At 41.0% G+C, this 7,281-nt stretch overlaps 1 long non-coding RNA gene across 1 annotated transcript; it reads right to left on the bottom strand.

Moving 5' to 3' along the window:
• Positions 1–1,073: 1,073 nt before the first annotated feature.
• On the bottom strand, positions 1,074–6,140 carry LOC113932982. The gene is made up of 3 exons (XR_003523190.2): positions 3,225–6,140; positions 2,431–2,467; positions 1,074–1,200 (listed from the first exon to the last, which is right to left on the bottom strand). It is a non-coding gene; the product is annotated as an uncharacterized LOC113932982 (long non-coding RNA).
• Positions 6,141–7,281: the final 1,141 nt, after the last annotated feature.

The following is a 7,281-nucleotide window of genomic DNA, read 5'->3' as shown; positions in this document are numbered from 1 at the left end:
CTGATGGTTACTGGAGGGGAGGTGGGAAGGCGGATGGGTTAAATAGGTGATGGGGATTAAGGGGTACGCTTGTGATGAACACCTGGTGATTAACATAATAGCTTTAAATAATAAATGTTCAAAATGTTCAAGGAAACTACATTCAAAAGAAATTATGATGACAATCATTCGGCAAATAGGGAATCTCCACAGAGAAAGTAAAACTGCTGTTAGGACACTGAGATTTTAAGTTGTTATTGTAGCACTACCTAGTCTACCTTGTGATCAAGTCTTCTTCCCAGTAGGGGTCCGAACAAAAGCAAGCAGTGAAAACTCTTTCCAACTCTGCATTCTAAGCTCCCCTCATTCATTTTTGTTTGGTTGTTTTGTGTTTTACAACAGATGGGCTCCTGGGTGGCTCAGTCAGTTAAGCCTTTGCCTTCAGCTCAGGTCATTGTCCCAGGGTCCTGGGATCGAGCCCCGTGTCGGGCTCCCTGCTCAGTGGGGAGCCTGCTTCTCCCTCTGCCCCCCACCCTGCTCGTGCTCTCTCTCTCTCTCACTCACTCTTTCTATCTCAAATAAATAAATAAAATCTTTTAAAAAATTAATTAATTGAAAACCTGCTGAAACCCTTAAACATATTCAACAGACTTTTTGAACTATATTATAAATATGCCACAAATCTCTTCTGCTGCGATGTGTCTGGAGCCCAGCTCTAGGGTAAGCCTTCAAATACACATAATATTGGCTCTGTCTCTAGCTGACAACGCGCCCTTTACCAGGCTCCTCATTTCCCAATCTCCCTTTCCTCATGGTGTGAGGATACCCTGATTAAATTCACAAGATGTGATAGGTCACAATTAAAGACCCTGGGAGTAAACAGTCCACATGTGCTTAAAATCTTTTAAGTACTGGACTGGTTATTCCCTTCTCCATAAGTTAAAATAGAGTTTCAGGAGACAATATTTGTATTCTAGATCCTTGAGGACATAAAAAACAATGAGAACAAACAAATGGGCAAAAGCTCTTTTTAAATAAAGTTAAAAATATAAGTATATGCATGCATGCAAGCATTTAAATATAAACTAACCTATTGGTATATTTGCTAAGAAAAAGCAAGACACCAAGATTTTCAAGAGCTCTCCACTCGTTCCTGGGATATTCATTCAGCATCGAGTACAAAGTTTCTGTGTAAACTTCCTCTGGAATGTAATCTTCAACCTAGAAGCACATAAAACACTGTATGGTACATTTACTATACAAAATTTTTGTAGGAAATGCATGTTTACCTAAGTTGTAAGCGACCCATGTGAATCACACTCGTTATCATATAAATCATGTATCTCCTGTCTTAATTAGAAACACCTCCATCTCTGAATCAAGTTTCTCTCTTTTCAGGCTTCATAAAATAAAGGTGCTTCCATAAAGCTCAGTGTTATGGGCTGAATTGTGTCCCCCAAATTCATACGTTGAAGTCCTAACCCCCAGTACCTCAGAATGTGACTGTATTTGGAGATAGAGTCTTTAAAAAGTAAAGTGGGGCCCTTAGGATAGACCTTAACGCAGTATGACTGTTGTCTTTACGAAAGATTAGGACACAGGCACACCAAGAGGGAAGACCATGTGAAGATACAGGGAAAGGACACCATAAACAAGCCAAGGACAGAGGCCTCCGAGGAAATGAACACGTTCACCTCAGATTTCTAGCCTCCAGAACTATGAGAAAATTAATTTCTGTTGTGCAAACCACCCAGTCTGTGGTACTCTGTTATCACAACCCTGGCAAATTAATGCACCTGGTTTCTCTCACATTCTTAAGTACAGTGTTATTTCAAAAGATGTCCCAGGATCCCCAAGATGATAATGATCATTAATGTTTCCTTTCTTCTTTTGAATAACATATGCTAAATACAAGGCAGGCCAGGCCACATGCCCAGTTCTGGTAATCCTGGCACAGGAAAAACTAGTAGAATCAGTAGTTCCTATGATAACACATACTGATGAATTCCCTGGCTCTTCCCGAGCCTATATCAGAACAGGCTGGGTTGGGATCCAAAATTCTTTGTTTCAACTGTTCCCCAGGTTCACTCTGATGATCAAGGACCACTATATTAAATGATTCAACTAATCAGGGAAAACAAGGCTATGCAATAACAACACCAAAACATCAAGGGCTTAACACAGTGAGTGCTTATTTCTAGCTCAAAGTTTGCTGCAGGTCCACAAGACTTTGGGGCAATGCCCCCATACAGGGGCCAACAGGCCAGATTCTTGATGCCTCTGCCATCCTTCACCTGCAACATCTGAACTTGCAGCCTCCCTGGGTGACATAAGAGAAAAAAAGAATCCTGGAGGGTCTCACGCTGATGACTGAATGTTGTCAACCTAGAAAGAACATGTTAATTTGGCTCACAGCTCATTGGCCAGGAGTAGTCAACCAGCCCCACCTACCTGCAAAGAGATAGGGAAGTGAAACATCCTTCTGTTCCTAGAAGAAGAGAGGAGAAGAGGGTATGGATAAGCTCGAAAAATGTCTGCCAGAATGATTCTCCATTACCTGGAGACTAGACAGAAAATCTAGTTCTGTCACCTAACAACCCTTGGAAAAACTTCCTATGGTTTTGAAAAATGGAGTCCAAAATCTTTTTTTTTTTTTTTTAGTTTTTAATTCCAATTAGTTAAGATACAGTGTTGTATTTATTCTAGGTGCACAATATAGTGATTCACCACTTCCATACATTACTTAAGCCCCATCACCTATTTCCCCCATCCCCCCACCCACCTCCCCTCTGGAAACCATCAGTGTGTTCTCCAGAGTTAAGAGCGTTTCTTGGTTTGCCTCTCTCTCTCTCTCTTTTCCCTTTTGCTCATTTGTTTTCTGTCTTAAGTTCCACATATGAGTGAAATCATACAGTATTTGTCTTTCTCTGCAAAGTCCAAAATCTGAGTGGGAGCTTAATGTGATCACCAAGCCCTACACTACCTGGAACTACCTCCTTCCCCAGCCTCATCTCCTGCCTCTCTTCCCCACTTCCTGAGCATGCCAGTTTCACTGGATCTTCCTTCTCCCGGAATGTACCATGTTCACTCTGGCTGGAACCATCCTGTTCCTTCTGCCTAGAACAGTCTTACCTGGTCTCTTCTCATAGCTAATTATGACCCATTGTTCAGATCTCAACCAAAGTATCCCTTTCTAGTCACCCCAAACTAGACTATATTTCTCTTTGTTTAATGGTCTTACACACCTCAAATTTCTCCGTTGTAGGATTTCTCGCCCTTCTTGTTGTTCGACTGTTGTTTATAAATATTTCTTTAATATTTTCTTATCCTGCTAAAATATACTTAATGACTATGTCTACCTTTTATTTTGGGAACAGAGTACAGTTCCTCAGTAAATATGGACTTACTGTGTTAGTTTCCTATATCAAATTACCACAAGTTTAGTGCCTGAGAACAGGACAAATTTATTATCTTTTAGTTCTGAAGGTCAGAAGTCTGACACGTGACTCATGGGGCTGAAATACAGGTGCAGATGGGGCTGCATTCCCACTGAAGGCTCTAGGGGAATATCTGTTTCTTGCCTTTTCCAGCTTTTATGGGCCATTCGCATCCCTCAGCTTATGGCCCATTCCAGCAATGGCATCAGTGACCTCTGCTTTCGCCATCATATAGCCTTCCCTGACTCTGACTTTTCTGCCTCCCTCTTTCCTTTATAAGGATCCTTATGATTAGATTGGGCTCACCTGAACGGTTAATCTAGCATAATCTCCCCATCTCAAGGCCCTAAATCAATCACATCTATAAAGTCCCTTTTGCCATGTCGGGTGACATATTCAAAGATTTGGGGCATTGAGATGTGGATATCTTTGGAGGTGGAGGAGCATTATTTTGCTCACCATGCTGACTGATTCTTCATGACTTCATCTTTCATGGAGAGGGGCCTCACAATATTGAGACTTGTAAAGCTTTTTTCCCCATCTAAGAAGGCAGCTCCATTCTCTGCAAAAGCCTGCCTACAAGGAAGTTACTCATCGTCTGGTGAGTATTGATCAGGGGTCTTAAAAGAATCTTAACAGGGCCTCTCTCATTTCCCTCCCAATTCCACATATGTTAAACCACTCGATCCTCCTGTAGGTAAGAAAGTGAAAGCATGAGAAGGGTAAGACGTCCCCCCACCTTTGTCCTACAATTTAGAAGGAGCCAAAAATAAAGCCCCTTACTTTATACCCCAGTGAACACATACTTGTTGAATGTTTACCATTATACATGCTGGAGTACATATAAGGTCCCCACTCCATGGAGTTATAGGTCCCGCAGGAGACCTACTATATGGAAGCCACAGTTCCCACACTCACTTGCCTTCCTGCACAAAGCAGAGAACTCAGATGTGTGAAGAACCAAGCGTGAGACAGGAAGGAGTGGTGATTATTATGTTGAGCTGGAGAGTTTCTGCCTAAAAACATTCAGATTCAAAATTGGTGTACATCCCTCCGTGGGCCAAAGAAAATGAGCCTGCAACATAGATCAGCACCCCACTCATCACCCACAGGGGAACAACCCCAAAGGGAAACAAAAAGATAAAATAATTTCAGCTATCAATTTTGTGTGGAAAACAAAACAGGCTTATGTGAGGGCAAATACCCAATGTAAGGAGAGGGATGCGTTAGCTCTTCAGGGAAGATAGCCCATTACAGAGGATCTCTCTGTTTCTCTATCAAAAACCTCCAGTGAGGAACTCCGATATCGGGAGAGGCTTCTTCTCTGATCTGTGGTTATGAAATGAAGCAATCCAAAATTCCACTTTGATGAGGAGAGCTATTAGAATAAGCAGAAAGATTATCTCTCTTTTGGAAAATCTTACCAAAAATAGTGCTGAAAGAGTTAGGTTTCAACAAGTCTAAGCAGATTCTGAAAAGGGACAATGATCTTAATAGAACATTGGCCTTTCACTTTTCATGCATTCCAGAAACTACATATTCTAGACAATTGGACCATTTGACTATTCTGGGGTTTGTCTAGCACCCGACTTCGCTCCTGGTGAGCAAGTCTCACCATGTTGTTGTTGTTGTTGGGTTTTGGGGTTTGTTTTTGGTGGGTTTAGGGGTTTGTTTGTTGTTTTTTTTTTTTGGTTTTTGGTTTTTTTATTTTTTTCTGCATTACACTCTTTCCAGTAGAAGGGAGTTCACATCCTGTCTCGCAGCTTTTTTTCATGGTCCAAGCTATGTCTTTAATGTTTTGTACCTACTCTCGGTGAGATGTTTCACATGTCTGGTCATGACTGGTTGCCAAATGTTTTTGAGAGAATTCTCTTTTGGCTTATGAATCTGGCAATAGACAGTAGAGCTTGCTACAGTGTTCTCTGCATATCAGCAAGAGGCAACCTCTGTCTGGAAATCAGTGGGTTAAAAAAAAAAGAAGGACATGAGTTTTTAAATATAAGTGTAAGTATAGGTGTATGTGTTGGTGTCAACATAGGTATAGGTGCAGGTGTAGGTGTTGGGGTGGAAGTAAGTATCGGTGTGGCTATAAGGTGCAGGTGTAGGTGTAAGTAGAAATTATCAGCACAAGCACAGTCTAGCCATGCCTGCTGTGGTTGCAGGGCAAGGGTTCTGTGTGGGCAACTCTCATTTGTACTTAATTGACAAAACAGGTAGAAGACCTTTCAGGTCTTCTATGTCTCATTTTGCTCCTAACTGCTCCCTTCAAAGGAAAAGCACGGACATAGGAAACACTAACTTTAGACAAGTTAATAGGTCTAGAAAAAATTGGGAGGAGAAAATATATTGAAAAGAAAGGGAATCAATTGACTTTGGGTATTCAATGATCCATGATGAGGCTAGTTGAGTTTTAGCTCTGTATGTGTTTTCATAGCTTAGGTCACAGGCCTTAGAGATGATCTTGCTCAGGGAGAGAAAATAGATTTCATCTCAGTATCACTTCTAGCTACCTAGCAGTGGCTGTTTGAAAGACTAGGAAAAAGCTCACAAGAGAAGAAGTCATCTCTGTTATAAGCGTGAGAGGAAGGGTTGACAATATGCTCCTCACCAGGTATTTCCTTCCCTGGTGTAGTCCAATAACCTCATTTTATAAATTAAAAATTTATAAAAATAATATAGAGATACTATCCTGCATTATCATAAGGGTCCTTAATAAGAGGGAGGTGGGAGGGTAGGAGGGAGACAAGGAGATATGATGATAGAAGCAAAGTTGGAGAGATGTATGGCCACGAGCCAAGGAATGTGAGTAGCTTCTAGAAGCTAGAAAAGCCAAGGAAATGAATTCTCTCCTAGAGCCTCCAGAAGAAACATAGGCCTATTGGCACCTTGATTTTAGTCCAGTGCAATTGATTTCAGATTTCTGTCCTCCAGAACTGTAAGACAATAAAATTGTTTTGAGGCACTGTGTTGTGGTAATTTGTTACAGCAGCAATAGGAAAGTAATACAATTACTTTCTTATATTGATTAAAGCAACAGTTCAATTCAATTCAATAAAGGCTTATTTGCAGCATATCAGACTCCAGACAAATCTGATGTCTATGGTATCACAGAGAACTACCAGGAAGTGCTTATACTTAAAAGCTCATGTCCTTTCTTCTCACACAGTGGTTTCTAGGCACAGCTTTCCTCTTCCTGATATACAGTTTTTAGTTACTATTAGATTGGGCTACATATGACAGAGAGAGAGATTGCATGCACGTGTGTGCAAAAAACCCTGACTTAAATAAGATAGAAATTCATCCCTCTCTCATAGAAAAAGGAATCCAGAAGTAGGAAGTCTAGGGCTGGTATGGTTGCTTTATGAAATCAGGCATTCAGTTTCCTTTTGCCATCTTCAGCATGTGGCTTCCACCTAATGGTCCAAGATGGCTGCTCAGGCTCCAGCCATCACATCCCCATTTAAGCAACTAGGAAAAAAAAGAGAGAAAGAAGGGTATAACTTCTGCCTAAGGACAGTATCCAGTAGTGGCATACAATATTTACATTGACATTTCATGTGGCCAGAACTTGGTTGCAAGGAGATTGGAAAATATGGTCTTTAACTGGGCAGACTGACACCTCCTCCAGAAATAAAACTGGGGGTTCTATCACTAAGAATAATAGAAAGGATTACTCATGTGGTAGACAACTAGACAACACAGCCACATTACAAAATAGTTCAGTAGATGCCAGAAGCCCTCTGGAGGTACTACGCTAGACATCTCCTCCTTACTTCACTAGACAAAGACATCTAATAGGCAAGTACCTACTGGAGCATCACTTTTTTATTGTTATCAGTTGTTTTTACCTATACTTATACACAAG

The sequence above is a fragment of the Zalophus californianus genome, chromosome 10 (genome assembly GCF_009762305.2).
Source record: "Zalophus californianus isolate mZalCal1 chromosome 10, mZalCal1.pri.v2, whole genome shotgun sequence".
Lineage (NCBI taxonomy): Eukaryota > Metazoa > Chordata > Mammalia > Carnivora > Otariidae > Zalophus > Zalophus californianus.
Note: the sequence above shows the minus strand (reverse complement) of the source record. Positions and strands in the feature narration are given on the sequence as shown.